General features: G+C 40.6%; 1 protein-coding gene across 18 annotated transcripts in view; it reads right to left on the bottom strand.

Moving 5' to 3' along the window:
• BAZ2B (bromodomain adjacent to zinc finger domain 2B) overlaps positions 1–21,942 on the bottom strand; it is a 155,294-nt gene extending 133,352 nt beyond the window's left edge. For 8 of the 18 annotated variants that reach the window (XM_063342661.1, XM_063342663.1, XM_063342660.1 and 5 more), the window contains exon 1: positions 21,290–21,932. The gene's annotated coding sequence lies outside the window, so the exon portion shown is untranslated. Of the gene's footprint in view, positions 1–21,289 lie in introns of all 18 variants that reach the window. The other 10 variants (XM_063342671.1, XM_063342674.1, XM_063342675.1 and 7 more) reach the window with 4 other exon arrangements.
• Positions 21,943–22,239: the final 297 nt, after the last annotated feature.

The following is a 22,239-nucleotide window of genomic DNA, read 5'->3' as shown; positions in this document are numbered from 1 at the left end:
ACAAAGCTGTAGAACTTTACCTTTGAATGCCTAGCCTATTTTCAATTATGGCTGAAAATGAATGGCAAACAAGTTACTGCATGGAACAGGCAGGCACATGGACAAACAGCGTGGTCGTAAAATTTTACCTGTGTTGACAACAGGTACTTGGAAGGGAGAGAGCCTACAAAGGAACTCCTGCGTAAGTAGGAATAACCAGAAGCATTATAGAAACAGTTGAGTTTTATCAGAAATTATCTGCTACATTTCATAAACAGCACTTGAGTTCAATCTCTGTTTGTTATAAAGTGTGTAAAGACAAGTTAATCTGCAGCTCCAAGGCTAACAAATTTCTGGATCCACAATAAATATTTAAGGATTCTCAAAAATCTACATTCTGTAGAATCAGTATTCAAAAGCGTGTTTCATTTTTTAACTAATGCCAGCAGCTTTTTAATTGGGATAGTACCCACATCATTAAGAACCACAATGTGAATACTGTACATGCACCAAAGCCAAACTTTAAAGTACAAAACGCTACCATATTCAAAACAGCATCATATTCACCAGATCAGTGGCCACATATAATACTTTCTTTCTTTCTCTGACGATTGCATCTAGAAAAGGTAGTCATGTTTAAAAAACAAAACGAAAAAACACTCAAACTGAAAAAAAACAGCCTAAATTTTTTACAACCTACATTCTGACTACTGTATTTCACTGTAGCAGGGTATTTTTCATAGCAAAGAAAATATCAGTTAATGAAATGAGAAGAATGTTGAAATCTGGTAAAAAAAAATTTCATGAGAAAAAGTGTACATTATTATGTTTTGAATACAAAAACCCGCAAATTATGAAAGGTATTACAAGAGCATTAATGTTGCTACTGAAACAACAAAAAGAGCCCAGCCACTGACCAATTTAAGGCTGAGATTCTGCAAAACAATTTTACATGCTTAGCTCCTTTTAGTGTCAGTAGGTCAATGCCTTTATGTGAACCCAGGCGCACACTTAAATCTATTCAGGATTAGGATGCATTGATTTAATCTAACTGCATCTGAGTTATGACACGTGCCTTACATCTGACGGTAAGCTTGTGTAGGGGGGTCACCTGACATCTATATACTGCTTAAGTTTTCTTCTAGAAGATGCAGGCCGCAGTTCAAGGAATACAGATGACAACTAAGCAAGCACATTCATATCACATGTAATCATAGAATCATCTAGGTCGGAAAAGACGTTCAAGATCGTAGAGTCCAACCATCAACCTAACATTGATAAGTCCATCACTAAATCATCTCCCTCAGCACCACATCTACCCGGCTTTTAAATACCTCGGGGGATGGTGACTCCACCACTGCCCTGGGCAGCCTGTTCCATTGGTTGGTAACCCTTTCCGTGAAGAAATTCTTCCTAACACCCAAACTAAACTTAAACCTCCCCTGGAGCAACTTGAGGCCATTTCCTCTTGTCCTATTGCCTGTTCCCTGGGAGAAGAGCCCGACCCCCACATTGCTCCACCCTCCTTTCAGGGAGTTCTAGAGAGCGAGAAGGTCTCCCCTCAGCCTCCTCTTCTCCAGGCTGAGCACCCCCAGCTCCCTCAGCCGCGCCTCACAAGACTCCTGCTCCAGACCCCTCACCAGCTCCGTCACCCTTCTCTGGACACACTCCAGCACCTCAATGTCTGTCTTGGCATGAGGGGCCCAAAACTGGACACAGCACTCAAGGTGAGGCCTCACCAGTGCCGAATACAGGGGGACGATCACTGCCCCGGTCCTGCTGGCCACACTATGGATGATACAGGCCAGGATCCTGTTGGCCACCTGGGCACACTGCCGGCTCATATTCAGCCAGCTGTTGACCAACACCCCCAGGTCCTTTTCCACCAGGCAGCCTTCTAGCCACTCTGCCCCAGCCTGGAGCGTCCATGGGGTTGTTTTGACCCAAATGCAGGACCCGGCACTTGGCCTTGGTGAACCTCAGACCATTGCCTCAAACCATTAATCCAGCCTGTCCACATCCCTCTGTAGAGCCTTCCTACCCTCCAGGAAATCAGGTAACCTTGTCAGAGATCAGGTTTGTCAAACAGGACCTGCCTTTCATAAATCCATGCTGACTGGGCCTGATCATCCGGTTGCCCTGTACATGCCATGTGTTGGCACTCAACATGATTTGCTCCATAATCTTCCTCAGGCCTGTAGTTCCCTGGATCCTCCTTCTGGCCCCTTTTCTAGACGGGTGACACATTTGCTAACCTCCAGTGAACTGGGACCTCCCCAGTTAGCCAGTACTGCTGATGAATGACAGAAAGTGGCTTGGTGAGCACACCTGCATCACAGTACCCTTGGGTGGATCCCATCTGGCCCCAGAGACTTGCGTGTGTCTAAGTGGCATGGCAGTTCACTAACCATTTCTCCTTCGATTACGGGGCCTTCATCTTGTTCTTTGTCTCCCAGCACAAGGGACTGGGAACTCAGGGAACAACTGGTCTTACTGTGAGTGGAGAATGGATTGAGAGCAGCCCTGAGAAGGACTTGAGGGTGTTGGCAGATAAGAAGCTCAGCGTGAGCTGGCAATGTGTGCTGGCAGCCCAGAAAGCTCCCCATACCCTGGGCTGCATCCACAGCAGCGTGGGCAGCAAGGTGAGGGGGGGCGATTCTGCCCCTCTGCTCCACTCTGGGGAGACCCCCGATGCAGTGCTGCCTCCAGCTCTGGGGCCACCAACATGGAGCTGTTAGAGCGGGGCCAGGGGAAGACACAAAGATGCTCTGAGGTCTAGAGCCCCTCTACTGTGAGAACAGGCTGAGAGAGCCGGGGATGTTCAGCGTGGAGAAGAGAAGGCTCCAGGGAGACCTTCGAGCCTCTTCCAGGCCCTCAAGGGGCTCCAGGAAGGCTGGGGAGGGATTCTTGATCAGCCAAGGGAGCAACAGGATGAGGAGTAATGGTTTTAAACTGAAAGAGGGGAGATGTAGATTAGATATCAGGAAGAAATTCTTTACTCTGAGGCTGGTCAGACACTGTCCCAGGTTGGCTAGAGAAGCTGTGGTTGCCCCATCCCTGGAGATGTTCAAGGCCAGTTTGGATGGAGCTTTGAAGCAACCTGGTCTAGTGGGAGGTGTCCCTGCCCAGAGCAGGGCGGTGGGACTGAATGATCTTTAACGTCTCTTCCAAGTCTAATCATTCTATGATTTTATGATTAAGTACCACAGTCTTTTCCTAATCCTTTGTCACTATGTTTCCCCCTGCATCCAATAGAGGATAGAGAGTTCCTTTAGCCCTCCTTTTGTTGCTCCTTTTGTATTTAGAGAAACATTTTTAATTGTCTTTTACAGCAGTAGCCCAACTAAGTTCTAGCTGGGCTTTGGCCCTTCTGATTTTCTCCCGGCATAACCTCACAACATCCTTGTCCTCCTGAGTTGCCTGCCCCTTCTTCCAAAGGCCATAAACTCTCTTGCCCCTCACACCCCCAAGCTTCAACCAAAGCCCTCTGTGTTCAGCCCAGCCAGTCTTCCCCGCCGGCTCGTCTTTGAGCACAGAAGGACAGCCTGCTCCTAAGCCTTGAAGGTTTCCTTCTTGAAGAATGCCCAGCCTTCCTGGACTCCCTTACCCTTCAAGACTGCCTCCCAAGGGGCTCTTGTCAACCAGGCTCCCGAACAGGCCAAAGTCTGCCCTCCAGAAGTCCAAGGCAGCAGTTCTGCTGTCCCCGCTTCTCACTTCTCTGAGAATTGAAAACCATCATTGCATGATCGCTGTGCCCAAGACAGCCTCCAACATCACATCACCCACAAGTCCTTCTCTGTTTGCAAACAACAGGTCCAGCGGTGCACCTTCCCTAGTTTATCTCCTTTACTGAAACACAATTTGGGAATAAATGCATATCTTCTTGTTGAATCAAGGTTTATAATCGATTTTAACCCAGTACATTAGTCTTAATAAGCACACTGAATCAGGTCACTTTAACTTAACAGTCCTCTGCATTAGGTCAGTTTTACTTCAATCGTATACATTCCATTCAGAAAATAAGCATATCTGACAAACAGGAGGCCTTAATTTTTACAATATATATGAAGTAGAGACAAACTTAAGCTCATGAGCAGACTTAAGTTGTTTAATTTAGCCTAACAAAAATAAGACACTTACTTTTTAAGTAACTTAAGATCCAAAAGGTTCCTTTAAAAATCTCTTGTGATATTGAAGCCACAAACCTCGCTTAAGAAAGCATTAAAAAAACCCAACCAAACCAAAAGCTTTGTTGCACTAGAGCAAAATGTATTTCAACACTTCAGAACTAATCTATCACATACAATCTTTCAAACTCCTAGTACTGCTATTTCTTTAATTCTGGTAATGAAAGTTAAACGCAGTACATTCATGTACAGAACGGCCAACCTAATAGTTAAGCCTGTCTGTGACAATTAATACACTCTGGCTTCTGTGTTTAAAAATAATGTTGTTTGCTATTAGGAGCAATGCCATAGCAAGTATAATTCTGAGATATTCCAATTTTAAAAGCTTCATTTCAGAGAGCAATTACCCCCAAAAATGCCCTGTTTATTACTACTATGTTGTTCACACTGACAGCATTGATAGGTTACCTGCTGCACTCAAAAAAAGACAAAACAAACAAAGTAACATGTTTACGCTAGTTTCTGATGTGGTTTTAATCTTATCCTTTCACTGGTGATCCACAAGGAAAAGAGGCTGAAAACTGTATGTAGCAGGTGGCCTCTTTTAGCCTTTTTTTTTTTGATGTACAAGTTACAACAAGCCTTCTTTAAGCCAGATGCAAACTCTATGCCTCAGTTACTGTACACCCCACAGGAGATGAGCAGTTTCAACATTTTTATTTATTACTCCAGCCAAACACATTAGCTCCAACTTAACTGTAACTTACTTGCAATGTTGTGTGAAGTCTTTAGGATAGGACATTTTTCATTTTCATTTCATACAATGCCAACAACATACTCTGAGTTGACACCTACCGTGGTTTGTCTTTTGGGGTTTTTTACATCATAATTCACAAGAAATTGGTACTTTTCATGTAACGGTTTTGTTGTTTACTACACTGCTACCACAGTGTTTTACCAATTAGAAGGAAGAACTTATACTGGCCAAGTTTATGCACCTTACGTGTTTTTACTAGCAGTTTCACATTACTGCCATTCCTAAAATTCTGTTCAACATTGAAGAGCTTTTCAAAAAGTTCATAAAAACATATTTAAAATACATCCAATACACAAAGCTTTAAGTAAAAAAACCTTACTGGACCTAAAAAAAAAAATAAAAACTCCTATTTTAAACAAAAATCTAACAACGTGCTGCGAAGTCTTGCTCAAAATTCTCTTCCGTGTAAAAATTTCATGCCAGCACCTCTGACATTGTTTCAGATGGCTTAGAACTTTAACACTTGTAAGGCAAATCCAGAATTCCAAATTTACAGAAAAACTGCATTTTCTCATTATCTTTCTAGTACATGCTTTAATTTCTACCTCTAAAATGTAAATTATTACATCTTAGCTATAACATGCATTATGCACAGAAAATGCTGTATTTTGTAATTCTGTGGTCCAAATATTTACATGTTTATATATGCTAACACACAAACACCTACACATTATCGAAAGCTTAAATAAATTATGTAAAATCAAAGGATCAGTTCCAGTCCTCAAAGAGAAATATTCAAATATAATTATTCAAATGCAAAGCAAACGTCTATAGTTTCAGAAGTTCTACTAAGCCAAAAAATAATAAAAAAATTACAATAGAACAATTTAGTCAGTGCTCTAGGAATTAGTAAAACTGGTCTAGGATTAACAGTTGAGGCCTATAAGAATCCCGTCCATGGCCTAAACATTTGTTAAATTTTTAAAAACAAATGAATTGTGTTAGTGGCATGCCACTGGTTTTTAGAATGCTTTATTTGGCTAAAATACATGTTACTTTGCTTGTAAGACAGCCGTGCAGTTTGGTCTGAATGGAATTTTACTTGCACCACCAAACTTTTACTAAATCAGTGACTGAAAGACATTTATGGAGACATGCACTACAGTCCAAATTGTTCATTTTTAGGATTTAATGGAAACACAGACAATTTAAGACCCAATATATTTATGTATCAATTCCTGAAATCGCTTGCCAAATCAAGAAATGAAGCAGTTCTTTAACTCTTCTACTAACATATTAATCTGACTGCTCATGGCCTGTTCCTCAAATTCATAACAAAAACCCCATTCTCAAGTGCTTTTTTCCCCCAAGTCAGATGAGTCACAAAAAGGTAAAGTGAAAGTTGCCAGAGAAATTTAAGTATTTGCTTTATCCTCCCCTCTAAAACATCTGTTCCCATGAAAAGAAGGAGAAACTAAGTCAGACAGTTCAGTTGCTGGCTGCTGGTTCTCCAGTTCTGCTTTTGTTCCCATGGCAACTGATGCGGCATCAGGAAAAACAAATAAAATCAAAAGGATAAACAACAGCCGAGGGTAGAAGTGCTATTTCACAAAAAAACCCACAAACCTCTGTACTCCATAACGCTAATAAACATAAATTACAACATTAGAGGCCCTGTGCTAGAAGTCAAAAACCAGTCTGTGAAAATAACCACAGAAGTATTATCTGAAGAATCAAACTCTTCATTTATAAAAGAATCTCCATAGCATGAAAACTCTTCATCATCCAGCAAAATCCTTCTTCCTTCTTCCCCCTCCCTATATAAGAACACACATATATAATGCCATACACATAGTTATCATTTATTTGCTCAGGCATATCTGGCACCATAATAAATGGGCTTGACCCAGCCTTATTTTAGAACAGAAATAGCTGGTTTTTTGGTTTTGTTTTTTTTTTTTTCTTTCTGGGGAGCTCAGCCCTGAACTGACACAAGCACCAGAGATTAAATCCAAAGTATTCTCAGTAAGTACCACCCAGTCATAGTTAGAATTGGCCGCTGCCTCATGAGAAAACAGAATGCGTCTGCTGACTGGACAAAACTTGAATTGTACCCCTGAGAGTAAAATATCGCAAAACGTAAGAGATTCCTTTGGTCTATGCGCTGCCCTTCAACTCCGCCGTTTCCTGGGCAGTTTTTCCTTTTGAATGTTTTTCTCCTTTGATCCTGAAACTTGTTTTGTTTCTCACTCTGCTGAAACCAACAATAGGTTACAGCCTACAGCTTACAAGGATCTTATTTTTTCATCCACATTTCCATCTAGCTTGAGAGACGATTACATACACCAATATACACACTTAATATAAACGACACTGCAACGTGCAGTCAGTTCAAGGCTGCTGCTTACACATGAAAAATATACAGATTAGGGCTAAGCACTAGGTATGGGATGTGCTATCTTCAATCCTCCCCTTCCAATTTTGACAATATTTGAGATCCAGACTATTTTAGAAACGTATGATGCCCATCTTATCAGCTATGGTATTAGAAGAATTTATTCAAGAAGCAGAACAAAAATATCCTCTTCCTCAGAATTAATTTCCTAGAGCTGGAGAGAAGGTAAAGAAATACTTAAATGTCAGGGGTGGGGAAAAGACTGAGTTTACAAATATCACAGGTGATACACCTGAAGACTAAATATACACACACAGGACTGGGAAGAAAAGGGACATGGGAAAATCTGTAAGGCTTTAGTTGCAGTACATAAAATTATTCTCTATTACATTATGTTAATGGCAGAATGCACATTAACAATGCGAAGAGAGCGCATTAAGGAACCAAGAATGAAGGACAGGATAATCAGTGATGACTGAAAATAACTGTCGTGAGCAATCAAAAACCAAAGATCATTACCTTTCAATCCCTCACATAAAATCATTAGGAAACCTCAATATTCATTTAAATCTTAGAAGAATTTTCATATTTTGGGCTTCCTTATTATTCCATCTACGCAAATTATCAAAGACAAAACATCAAATATTAACAAAAAAATTAACAGTAACTAACTCAGAATAAAGCTCCATTTACACAAGTAATAAACATTTTGAGAAAGAATTTCCCTCAGAAATCAGAAGTACAAAGATTTAACAAATTAACTGCATTTCAATCACCACACTCAGCGACCACTGATAAACACCTCTTCCATTAATATATTTAATCATTCTAAGTGCATCGTAATTTTGCTCTCTGCAGCACCCAAGGAAGATTCCACATTTAACCCAGCAAAAAGTAAAAAGCACGACTTCTTGTTTTATATTAACAGACTACTGGGTTTTGTTTCACTGGGTTCTTTTAGTTCCAATATGATATTTCAGTCGTTTCTGGAATGACAAAAAATTGTTTATTCTATTTACTCTTCTATTCCAAGTATGACTTTATAGCACTTGGTCATGGCCCAAGCTGAAGACTTCTATATACTCTCATCTCATATGGAAAGTGTTCCAAAACTGATGATTCCTTTCAGTTTTATTTGCTTTTTATTCTACTTGACAGGGTGACCTGAATTAATATAGTACCCTAAATGTTTTCAGTTTTGTCCTTTTTTTTTTTTCACCCAGAAATGTGTCAAACTTGCATTGCGACTGCTGCTGAACTGATGTTTTTAGCAGAACTATGCATTATGACTGCGCAGGTTTTGGCTGGGGTACAGTTAATTTTCTTCACAGTAGCTGCTATGGAGCTATGTTTTGGATTTGTGCTGAAAACAGTGTTGATAACACAGAGATGTTTTCATTATTGATGAGCAGCGCTTGCACAGAGTCACAGCCTTTCCTGCTCCTCATCCCTCTCCGGCAATGGGCTGGGGGGCACAGGGAACTGTGAGGGGACACGGCCGGCACAGCCAACCCCAACTGACCAAGGAATGTCCCAGACCACGCAGCATTGTGGGGGAAGGGACATTCGGAAGGAAGGGGGGACATTCGGAGTGATGGTGTTTGTCTTCCCAAGTCACCTTTAGGCGTGATGGAGCCCAGCTTCCCTGCGGATGGCTGAACACCCACCTGTGATGGAGAGCAGTGAGTGAATTCCTGGTTTTGCTTTCCCTGTGCGTGCCTGGCTTTTGCTTCACCTATTAAACTGTCTTTAGCTCAACACGCAAGTTTTCTCACTTTTACTCTTCTGATTCCCTCCCCTATCCCACCGGCGGGCAGTGAGAGAGCAGGTGCATGCTGCTTAGTTGCCAGCTGGGGTTAAACCATGACAATGATTCCAATAGCTCTACCTGATAGCAGGTAATTAATTTAGAACCCATCACTGCGTATATTTAGTTCATGTTACTCTCCCTGCTTCCCTCTGTTCCATGTGCATTACTTCAAATCCATCAGTGAATAATTTCATGCAGCCACTTAGTTTCCCGAGACTCTTCCAGTTCAGTTTGATCTTTTCACAAGCACAGTGGGTTTTCACCATGGTAAAACTTTTTTCCGTTAATAGATAAACTCAGCCTGTACTCTGCAAGGTCTTTTCAAATCACATCCTATTAAAAAAAAAAAAAAATATCCTGCATTGCAACCAAGCCATCAAAAAATCTGACATCACTCATTGTAAGACAAGCTACTCAGCAGCAGAAATTAATATGGGTCTCATGAAGCACGTTGTCGGTAAGCACTGTTTGAAAGGTCTTAACTAGCGTGAAGTCTTAACTTACTTTCAATCTGCATATGGATGCTGCTTTTTCAGAATAAAATTTAATAAATAAGTCATAATTTCAGTAAACCAAAAATCTATAAAGCATTTGGTGAGTTCATGCTAAAAGTGAAATTTTCTTACAAAATTGGGTATATACATGAAGAAATCTGATGCCCCTTTGCCTATGTAATGCAACATTTTAGACTCAGTTTTGCATTTTTCTGTTCATAAACACAAATATGGATGTTCAATAAACAAGTAATATCCTAACTTTTATTATGATACTGCAATGGGATAGGTTACAGCCAGCTAGCTCAGGTCTAGACAGACCCAGCTGCAAAAGACCAACTGCAAAAGAAACAACTATTGTTTCAAGAAATTGAAGAGACACAAAACAAAAGGCCCACTATGCCCTCTTTTGAGGGGAACAGTTTAGGTTTGAATTGTTTTGACCTGAAAAATCTGCATTAACAGATTCTATGAATGTACTTCTATGGCTAGTAAGACAGGCAAACAACTCACAAGTACTAGTCATTTACTTGTCACGCTACTTTCTTCAAGTAAACCACCGCAAACTTTAGAATTAAAAATTATGAATTAAAAAAACGTGACAATTAGGCATACCAGCAACTATCCCTTCTTACCAAGCCAGAGAAACCTTTCAACACAGTACTAGATCACTGTACATCCAAAACCATATATAAATCTTCATTTCTTGACATTCTGAGATCATAAGTAACATTCCTAAGCAACACAGATAACATCTCTAAACTGTCCCTTTTTTTTTCCTGTTAGGCTACTAAGAACTATCTACCATTCTATCTAATGCTATATTTAAACAGGGAGCACAGTGCATCTCCAGGCTGACTAAATCCTAACATAATGAAATGCAACTTTTGCTTCTAAACATTAAATACTGTATATCTCAAAAGTCTTCTGAAACACCTCTGAAAGAAACTGTGTGTTAAAGTGTTTATCACTGTTTTCCACAATCAGCAGTTCTTGCTAAACAACATTACAAGTTGCAGTGCTATTTTCAGCCAAGAATACTGGTTTACTATTTCCGGATCACCTTCTCTGCCATGGGTCTCCCCCCGAAATTAGCATATGGGTTTTTCCTAAAAAATCTGAAGTGACCATTATAAAGAATCAGACTTGAAATCTGGCACTCAGATAGCTCTTTAAAATTTAAGCAAACTTTTACAGAAAAATACAAATTATTTATTGAGCTATGAATCGCCAAATTGTATATGGAAACAGACACTTATAAGGGGCTGCTAAACTAAGGAATAAGATTCTGTGTATAAATAGAACATAATATAATTAACATGAAGATTTATACACATCACCTAACTATCATAGCACTCCAGTTATCTGTATTACTGGCTTTGCCACTGGAAGCAACAGCAACAACAAACGCTGAATAATAAACCCTTCCCTCAGTCCAAGTTTTACGTTTTATAAAATTATTAATAGAATGCAGGCCAGTTCTGTTGAGGTCAATGTATGAAGAAAAAAAAAAAGTAACTCAGCTTTACCAAGTGTGTTAGACATCCCACCTACCTGCATTTCAATTTGCTCTTACAACATACAACACAGATCTCTCCGTAAGATGATTGCTTGTGTATTTATTTTAAGCCGTTTGCAAGATACCAAAACTCCAATAATTATATAAATTAAGAGGCAAATTTTTAAAAAGTGATTGTCCCATCTACATGTCTGTTTCATTATAAAGTCTTTACACTATTAACATCTCTCTCAAAATATATAATTCATTTCCATGACTGCAAAAAGACTGCAGGCTACATTTAAATGCTACTCTAAACCATTTATATCAACACGATAGACTTTGAAATATGCTGTATATCCATAACATCATAATTGTTAACACTGAAAACTTACTGGCATCTGCAAGAGTCAAAAGATCATAAATTTACCTCAATGATAATCAGAAACAGCTTGACGCATAGAAAACATCTCTTAAAAACAGGAAAGTATTCCAAGCTGCTCTGTAGCTTTACCATGTACAAATAAAAGGGAAATTACCTAAGCATGAACAGTTCCTTTTAGTTCCTAATGAGAAGAGAAAAAGTGCATTTTATAACTGATCGCACTTACTAGTGCACTTACCATTAGTTTCGTGTTAATAAGCAAGAGTGAGTTCCTCCTTTCCCTGCATGCCCTTTGACTACTTCTTTGCACGATAAACACGCTTTTTCACGCAGTCGTAAAAGACTACCTCCAAACTAACCCTCTGGACAAGCTCAACCATGGAATCAATACTTCCTACTCTTATTCAAACTATGTTTGGTTCATTGAAGACAACTTGATATACGTTTAAGCCTTAAAGGGGGAAATAAAGCTTGAAAAGCACTTCTGGAAAAGAAAAAAAGATGACAACTGCAGAAAAATGTAGTGCTAATATCACAGTTAAATGCCAAACATTAAAGGACCTTCAATAACAGTTTGTTGTCATTACAGGAATATATTCTTCCCTTAAGCCTGTTTTTCTTTTCTAAAATTTACTTCTACAAACACTCTTCCATGCACTAAGTAGCAAGTAAACTATACAAACCCTTTAATATTGTTTTTATTTTGTAGCTGTTGGCATGTCAAAAAAAAACTAAACAAACAACAACAAACACAAAAACAAACCGCCTTGACAAATGGAAGGCCTCTAGTATGCTATGCAAAGACTTGGCAGTTTGGGACATCCCTATTTTGTGTTCAAACATTCACCCACTTTGCTTAAACCCTATTCTCCAAACCTTTCTGCGATACATCCAAGGTATGACTAAATCCGAGTGCTTTCTCTACTAAGTTGCCAGGAAGATAAAGAATTGCTGAAATGTATTATTGTGATTTTTTTTCAATAATCTATACCCTTTCATTTTCTTTTATCAAGACTTTGGATCTCAGCTGTCTTCCCATTTCTCAGACTTTCTTTGGGACAGTAGCTTTTTAACATGGTCTATATTGACAATATGATGAAAAAAATTTCGATCAATGCCTGCCCTTGTCCAGTTGTCAATGTTTACTAAGTAGACTATTCCCAATCGCGGTGTGGGGTGAGAAAAGCATCTATTTACTTATTTAGAGTCACATTTGAGGTAATTTCCCTGAAAGAGCCACAATGGAACTCTCTATTGTTTCTAACATTAGACTTGCTAAGTTAAAAAATAATAAAAAAAACAAACCAGAGGAATTCTCCTCGCTCTGAAAGGTCTTACAACTGTGCTATAAATAAATTGTTTCTGGCATTACAGCCGCTGTAGAGGTTAGGTCCCCAAATGATCTAAATATTGAGCGCTCCTCTCTTCTGTCTCACTCTTCTAAACCACACGGTTGTAGTTTCAACTATTATCTCTGATCTAGCTCTTTCATCAACATTGAAAAGAAGCAGTGAGGTGCTTAAGGGTAACTCCAAGTATGAAAAATGAGCAGAGCTGCAATGGAAAAATACTGGTTTGCATTTCTTATGGTTCGGCCTTTTTAAAATTGCTGTAACTACATAGAAAAGACAACAGCTGCAGGGAGTCATAATATCTTTTATTAAATCAACTGATACAGCTTGAAAAACTAGACCCTCTTTCAGGCGTGTATGCCTGATATTTTTATCTCACTGACTAACGAATGCAGTAAGGAACCTTCCTTAATGGCTTCCCATCTTCCTGGATCCATATATACAAAGCAAGAATTTATTCACATATTTCCTCAGGAATACTTTCTTATCTACATACCAGGTTATGAGGTAGTAACTTACAACATACTGGATCAAAAGATGTGTAGGAGTGGGCATTTTGGGCCCCCTTTTATTCCCAAAAGAACTAAGGATACTTGGAAAACTGAATTTTGTAGTCAAAAGTATAGTTCTCCTTTTAGAAGTTCCAGTCACAAGGCCAAGCAAGGATACAGCAAAGTTATCAAACTAAGTGTATAAACTAGTGGAAATGCTTCACTTTATTCCTAACCTGGAAAAGCAAAACTGAAGGAGGGTGCGGGGGGGAATCAACTAAATCAACTTTACTAACACAGCTTAGATATATATTACTAACCAATATGTCTAGGTACGTATTTTTCACATTATACCAACAGCTAAGCTTACCCATGTAAGAGTACAGTCTCATACATCCATTATTTTTTCCATGTGATACTCCACAAGACTGTGCTTACTACTATTTTACTACGCCATCTTTTTGTGTAATATAATTGCACTTTATACTTCTGGACTTTCCTCCCAAAGCACTAGGCATACAATGCATGAAAAACACAAATTTCAGCAACTACAGTTTTAGCAAGGTAACCTTGGATAAATCTAACAAAGATTTCTTATTCATAACAACGAAAGCTACCGAAGGGCTACAAAGGTTGGCTGACATTACAAAACCTTGTTACGTAAAGCAGCCTAAAAAAGTATTTAAGATGTATGTCACTGCTCATCCTTACACTTTGTTTCTTCGAAGTTCACAGTTTATCATTTTATTCAGCATTTAGTTAAAATGAAATATTTAATACTGAGGCTGTTCTATGATGCAAGCACAGCTAAAATGAAATGCCTCTGTGGCTGCAGTGACCAGATTTCAAATGCAGGTAGATCAATAAAAAAAAAAAAAAACTCAAGCACAGCCTCCATGTGTGAGTAGAATGGTTTATAATAGCTTCCAAATGACTATGTGCTTGCTGTAACCAGCTGTTCTTAAATTATGAATATGCAACCAATTCATGTTAAAGCCAAATCCCAGCACTATTTCTACAGGGAAATCCCAGTAGTTTTCGCTTGTTCTACATGTTAGTTCTGTTAAGGATACAAATAGCAGTAAGCTTCAGAACAAATAGGACCAAACTATTGGCAGTTCATGCGCTAAGTCCATTATCACAGCAGGGGTTGTCAATCTCTAGAACTTTCCTATAACAGCTCAGGCAATAGAACAATGATCCCCCAGCCAAAAGATAAAAAGAAAAAGAAAAAAACACAAAACAAAACAAAAAAAAAAACCACCTCCCCATCACACCCAAAAGCCCCTCTGCCACGCACAGGCTTTTCTGCTGCGGCCAATCAGACCATCAGCCCTGACCCGCTGGAAGGCTTGCACAGAGCTTCAAACACTTCCAAACATCAATCATAAAAACAAAGACAGGACACCGAATTATACAGTATTAACCTCCAGGGTTTGCATACAAAGACTTAGATTTATTTATGTCCTAGCACGTTAAGAGCTTCAGTACACTGTTCTTTACACCAAACTGGCTGCCAATTTGATGAACCTCTCTGCCCTCAGCAGGAATACAGTGTCTTTGATTAATGAGTGCATGCTCGTAGAAAAGTGTAAGAACAGAAAATGGGGCAAAATCCCAACAATTATGTCCCTACGCATCTCGTGGACTGCTGCAACAATTTTTGTCAAACTGGTTTTCTTCTGCATAAGAACAGACTGACAGCTGAGAAAGGGGCTGTGGGGTTATTTTGCTGATTATATTTGGATACCACACCCCACTGTTTTAAAATAAGTATCTGATAAAATGCAATGCATTGTTTATTAAAGAATCTTTCAGCGTTAGAAAAAACATGAATTCATTAATACAAATCGATTAATAACTAGGGTCACAATCAAAAAAAGTTAGCTACGTACTCAAGTTAGCTACGTACTCAAGTTAGCTACGTACTCAAGTTAGCTACGTACTCAAGTTAGCTACGTACTCAAGTTAGCTACGTACTCAAGTTAGCTACGTACTCAAGTTAGCTACGTACTCAAGTTAGCTACGTACTCAAGTTAGCTACGTACTCACAGTGAAGGAAAAAACACTCCCTAGAAGATTTCAAAGTTTTAGCTTCTCATCCAACAGTTTCACGACTGAGATTCAAGCTCAAAAACAGCTAGGCAGAGTATTTTGTGCCTTTAAATCACCGTACTCAATAACTATTCTAAAGAAAATCTACCCTACACTTCCCATAATTTGCAAGAAAACACTGGTAGTGTTCTCCATTATTCAAAAATTAAAATTCTTCATTATCCCTTCCAGCAATTCCAGAGGAGAAGTTCTGTGTGAGCCTCCAAAAAGAAAACAACATTATCTGATGGTCACTGCATTACTTCTAAACCTACCTTTGTTTTTAAGATTTTATACTGCAAACAGTACCTGGGACAAGGTTTTTATACTCAGACGACTCAGGACTATTGCTGATGTAAACAGTCCATCAAGTAGACCAATTTTTCAGATGGTGCCTTTACATTTTTAGTAGTTTGAATTTTAAGGGTTTGTGTGATTCCTCCCTCAGGGGCTAGAAAAATCTCTGCAATCTCTTTTTGCAAACTACCAAGGCTTAACCCATTCAGCTCTTTACAATGCCTGACCTACATCAAGTGAAAAGAGAGCCTTATATCCTTTTACACACAGAAAACAAGACATTCAGGAGGCCCTGATGGGTGTGAGTAGGGAGGCAATGGGAGAGATTTCACGTTAATAGCAACAGGCATCATCCTTCTGAAAGAATGAAACGGTCACTGACAAGCCCAGCACATCTTTTTCTAAGTCCATACTTTCAGAGACTATGTCTGAGAGATCATCTGTCACTAGGTTAGGTTTAAAAATGTATATACTTTCTTAGATATTTGTCTTTTCCCCACCGATCTGAAAAACATTCACATAAAGAGAGAATAAACTGGTATTAGGAATCTTGTCAAATGCATAAATCAATTCTGTTAAACTAATCAGGGAAAAACCCTGTATGCCTTCCTTGTTGCTACATTAAAAAACTGAAAAACAAGCATAATACTTCCTCACTCTCTGAGGGTTTCTTTCAACCGGTGGTTTCATTAAATGCTAATACTGCAATAAAATAAATCCCAATTTTTCCTCCCTCCCCCAAAAAAGAAAAAAAAAAATCGAGATGACACTGTAAAATTAGTAAGTTTTTTTACTAATTTTTTTACCATTTTACAAATTTTTCTACCATCAACTGTTTCTGATGTTGGTAAAAGACAAAATCCTTCTGTACATCAGAGTCCTTATCTGTGTAACAGTGAAATGAATACACCCTCACCTTCACAAAAGTACTAAGAAACACAAATGAAAAAATTAATGTGAACATACTATTTTCCTTATGTCAGTCTCCCGGTGACTCCTTGTTGATTTGTTTGTTGATTTTCTCCTTCCTTTTTTTTTTTCTTCAAATAAGCAAGCAAAAACAGGGCAAGTGGGGTGGAGGAGGGTCTGTTTAATCTTATTAATATAGTATCCTTGTTTACGTTCCTCATCAGTGAAAAGCAAGCAGGGAAGAACTCCAAACTCCCAACCCCTATCACTCACTTGAAGATGCACTTTCATTCTGCCATTACACAGAAAGAATACAATAAAAATAGTTTTAAAGTAAGAATGTAGCACTATAAGAAAAATTTTTAAAAAGCCTAAATGTCAGTCAGAAAGAGGACCTTTTGATTTCCTTCTTTGATGCAGTGGGGAAGATGATCTGTACCTACATTTTGAATTCTGCATGTTATCTTCACCACGGACTTCCAATTCCTTTAAAATATGTTGACCAACACATACTTAGTACATTCTGTCAATGTTCATAATGTTGCAAACTATCCCCCCCCAAAAAAAAACCACAAAAAACACTGCTGTCCTTGACAACTGTGTCAGCATCTCTTCTGATGGCAATTTACGATCACAAACTAGTTTATAATGTGGTATGACATAATTTTCTGAATGTACTGTAGTAAAAATTAACTCAAAAGCTGAACCACAATTTGGAGAAAACTGGTGAACTTTGGGGATCTTCATCGGGCCAAATTATCTAAGTGACAAAAGCAAAGTACCACTCTTCTGTAATCTTCTATTAGAATAAAGTTGACAATAAAAAAAACCCACCCAAACAAAAAAAATCCAACTACCATCAAAACCCAGTATTTGGTTTTATTCAAAGATACCTGTACTAGAGACTGAGGGGGAGGAAATCACAGTGAAGCAATACGAACTGTGGGATGCCCTTACTCCTATGCGTCAGTGTGTGTGGCAAATTGCTTTTTTGGTTGTGCTAAATCTACCTCTCAACAGCTAAAAATCTCTTAATACCAAATATGACATTATAAGAAAATTACAAAACTAAAAGTAGTCAAGTACTAATGCCTCCTTTCCGTAAATCAGGGAGATGAGACAGAAAGCACAAACTTCCTTTTCTTTGCCACTGTGATGTTCCACATATTGTGTAGGAACAGAAAAGTAGCAACAAAGACATTAACAATTGCAGTTCAAGCTGGGAGTGACTGTTCTGTTTCAATTCAATGACACCACTAATGGCTTCTTAGCAGTTCCATGAAATCAACCAGCTGTCAAGTCGATGCATCAGAAGGAACAGTTATGCACTCCCATAAGAAAAAGCAACACATCAGGATGTTTTGCAAAACATCTGCTCCTTTACACTGCAGTCCTATATAATAAACATGCAAACAAAGAAAATGAGAAAAAGGGCAAAAGGACTAAAAAGACAGACTTCCATTACTTTCTTTTCAATTTGCATTTGCAGCGACTTCCAAAAAGACACCGAATTCAGTCTTCTAGCACTTTCTTCTTATCATCAGGTCAGTATTAAGATTAAACAAGTGTACTGCAGTGGTCAACCCATGCTTATTCCCTCCATAATATAAAAATGTTGCTAATTTATCTTTTGAAAATGCAAAGCACCTTATCACACGTTCATGAAAATCAATTATTTCTCACCAAAAGGTAAAGAGCATGTATTAAGTTACCTTTCCCCTAATGCTATTCAAATAATTTTACAACGTTGACAACCTACAATAATCTACAAAAACGGAACTTAAAAAACAATTACTTTTTGTAGGAACAGTGACTTCTAAGGAACACATCACTATGGTTTTTATAGGATGAGAAATACCAGTACCACAATTCTAGTTTATTTTCAATGTACATTAGTCACGAAACCTTATTTTGTGCCATTCAGAACAGACTTTGGGTCAATAATGAAAAGGGAACATTGCGCGATCCTCTGAAGAGGATTTCTTACTCGCCCAAGAGCTCCACTTATGAAGAACTTTACCACAACCTGATATTAACTCCATTGCTTGCAAAGAATTGGTACCATCTATGATTAAACAAATATCCCCTGCTTGAACTTTAAAGAGATCCTTTAACCACTCCTAATGCTTCCTCTATACACACTTTACAAGAATTACCTTGGCTACCATTTTCTTAATATTATGTAGTTTATTGATTTTGCAGTATTGTGACAAAAACGTGTACATAGTTTATTATAGTATTATGTAGTTTATTATAGTGTACGTAGTTTATTATAGGTATGAGACATCAAACATACTATCATTTTCTGAAATTACTTATCCTGTTGCTCACCATTTATAATCTGTCAAATCTTCTAGACTTTTGTTGCATGTATAATTTAGAACCATCTGTTGTACATGCTTTCAACTATTTAAACATTTTCATCTACCTAATATTCACATAGCTGGCAAATACTCAATTCAACCACTTTATGATGCATTAAAACAAACAAACAAACCAACCAACCAACCCACTCACACCCCTTGAGGTGAGTAACTAAGTCTCTGACATTTGTTCTAACATCACCTTAAGGACACACTACAGGTACATCATTCAATACTGATGACTTGGATAGAAGAAAAAAAAAAAAGTCTTGATATACTTACAGCTTTTCCTATTTCTATATTAACTGTTGTCAATGTTTTTCCCAACCCCGAAGACAAAGACAATGCAAATTAAATACAGGCAGTTTCATGTTCTCATTAGTGTCACTGTAAATATGCAGCAAGTAAGACGAGTATAGGAAAAAGAATGGAAAACCAGAACTTCACCAACAATAGTTATTCCTTATCAAATACCTTGTGTTTCACTAAGTCATATCATGTGACCAGAAAAACTTTCATAAGATTAAAAAAAAAAAAAAAAGTGCAACTGAGAAGTAAATTAACAGAACAGTACTTTTTATTGTTTCCCTTTTCACAACAGCTGACACAGAGCTTATAGCCAGAGGTAAAGAGATTTTATTTTTCTTTTAAATGAGCTTAGCATAGTAACTACATTTTGCCACCCGCATTATATAGTGTCTGGAACATAACCCAAACTACATGTAACATATATATATAGGTACTTCCAAGCAGAATCTTGTAACGATATAGCTTAATAATTTTATTGCTTCCAATTATGCCCCCCAAATTTATAATTTAACTGTGTATTTCTATGTTCCTCATCCCAAGTATAATTTGTTTATTCCTCAGGGAAGATTCTGTACCGAGTGTTTCATGTAAACCTCATGTCAGATTACTACTTTCTGTAAACAAAAATAATGCAAATCCCCAGATGATTCGTTATTTAACATAAGAACTTTGGAATGTTTTTTTTAGCAACCAAACAGTTTACCAAGCATTACGTATTAAATACTAAAGGCCAGGACAAAAAAAAAAAAAAAAAAAGAGGGGCGGGGGAGAACAATAACCCAAAAGCACAATGATTTCTCTACCTGTTACAAAACCACACACCAGATAAAGCAGCATATTCCTAATGTTCCCTGAACGTGCAGTCTCGACTAGGAACCTTCCTCTCTAAAGTGCGGTTTACAACACGCTGTATCAGGAATTCCGGGGGAAAGCACACACTCTTGGAAAAATTCCCCTTAAACTTTATATGACGTCACTGTCTGTCCCTGTAACATTTCCTAAACTTTGAGTCTTATCCAAAAGGACTTCAGGATTTCCACTCGTTCCCTCCTAACAGAGACGGGCAGACTTGGGAATAAAAATTTGCCCAAGATGGCGAAAGGCTCGTTGTTTAGAGGGCAGAAAAATGGAGGATATTGTAATATACACAAAGGGATAAATTTCAACAACTCGGCCCCGGGCCGCAGCTGCCCGTTTCTCTTTATAAGGAAGCGACGCGCACAAAAGATGAAGGCGGCGCGGCCCGCTGCGGGCCGCCTCCGCGGAACGGAGCAGAGTGGCCCCGCTCCCGGCCCGCCCCCCCCCCCCACCGCCCCGCAGGCTCGGGCGCACCTACGCACCCGCGCAGAGGTACGCGGTGGCCCAGGGACGCCGGTGCAGAGGCAGAGCATGCTCCGGCCGCCCCCCCGTGCCCCCATCCCAGCGGCCGCTCCGCGCGGCCCCGCCGAACGCCTCACGCTGCTCCGCGCCCGCGCAGCGCCGGCCGACGCGGCGGGGCCGGCCTGACACCACAGCGGCGGGAGGCGACCGAGGCGACTCGGAGCGGAGTGCAGGGGAGCGGGCGGGCCGGCGCGGAGCAGAACGCACCGCGCCACACAAAAGAGCCGCCCGCCGGCCCAGAGGCTGCGGCGGCCGCCAGCACGGACGTGACCGGCGCCACCCGGCCGAAGGACGGCGCGCGGCCATGAGTAAAGTTTAAAACCGGTCGGGTTGCGGGCCGTCCCGCCCCGGGACGCCCAGCCCCTGCCGCTTCCCCGGGACTCGACACCCCCCCCCCGCCCCGCGGCCGCTCCGCAGCCCAGGCCGGGCCCCGCGGCGGGACCTGCACTGGCGGCGGGGACGCGGCCAGCCCAGCACAACAAAGAGGCGACGGGCACCGGCGGGGAGCGGCCAGCGAGGTGGGCGCAGCCTCAGCCGGAGAGCCCCGGCACAGGCTCAGCGCAGCAAAGCGCCGTCACGTTCCAGGCGTTCATCTGGAAGAAAAACTCTCCCTGCACCGTACGCGGAGCCGGGGAGCGGCCGAACTCACCTCCGCGGTCCGGCGGCGCGCTACCGGTGGCGGGGCCGGGCTATGGGGCGCTCCGGGGGGAGCGCTGCCCGCCTGCCGGTGGCGGGGCCGGGCTGTGGGGCGTTCGGGCGGCGAGGACGGGCTGTGGGGCGGTCCAGGGGCGCGTTGCCCGCCTGCCGGTGGCTGAGGGGCGGCCAGCCCTGCCCGGCGCTCTCTAGAGTCTCGCGCAGGCGGGGGGCGGGGCGGGAGCGCGCGGGCGGTTGTGCGCGCGCGCGCGCGCGGCGGTGGGAGCCTCGCGCCAGGCCGGGGCCGCCCGGGGGGGTAATTCGGCCGTACCGGCCGCCAGTGACGTCAGGTGGCACCGCGCCCGTCCCCACAAAGGGTGGCTGGTCCCGGGGGGGGGGAGGGGAAGGTGTCCCCCTCCAGCCCAGTCAGTAACGACCCCCCGCACCCTCATCTCTGTCCCCAAAAAGTTACGGACGGTGCGCGTGTCTCAAACGGCGACAAAAGGGAGCAACCCGCGTTCGGTCATTTTTTAACGATGACTTTGTCGGTCGGGGAGATGCACGGGTGCCCACCTCCAGCACCTCAATTAACTCTTACACTGCAGATCAAGTTTAGGTAAAAAAAAAAGAAATTTTGATATAGCAACAAGGAATCTGTTCTAGCCATCTACTAAAAAAAAAAAAAAAAAAAAGGCGACGCATTTCGAAAGAGAAGACATTTTAAAGAAGCCTCGCAAGTCAGAAATTCACAAAGAAGCAACATAAACTTTTATGCTTTAGAAGAACTAGATAAATTAAATTCAAGTAAAACAGGCGACAAGGGTGAGGGAATTGCGTTAAAGTTACGGGGAAGCATTAAAATCATTAAAATCCACCAGCTATTGACACAAGAATTTTTAAAAAAAATACAGCACATCTTTTAAAACACCGGTGTTCTCGCCCTGCCTGACACAACCAGTACGCGTT

The sequence above is a fragment of the Chroicocephalus ridibundus genome, chromosome 7 (assembly GCF_963924245.1).
Source record: "Chroicocephalus ridibundus chromosome 7, bChrRid1.1, whole genome shotgun sequence".
NCBI classification, from domain to species: domain Eukaryota; kingdom Metazoa; phylum Chordata; class Aves; order Charadriiformes; family Laridae; genus Chroicocephalus; species Chroicocephalus ridibundus.
Note: the sequence above shows the minus strand (reverse complement) of the source record. Positions and strands in the feature narration are given on the sequence as shown.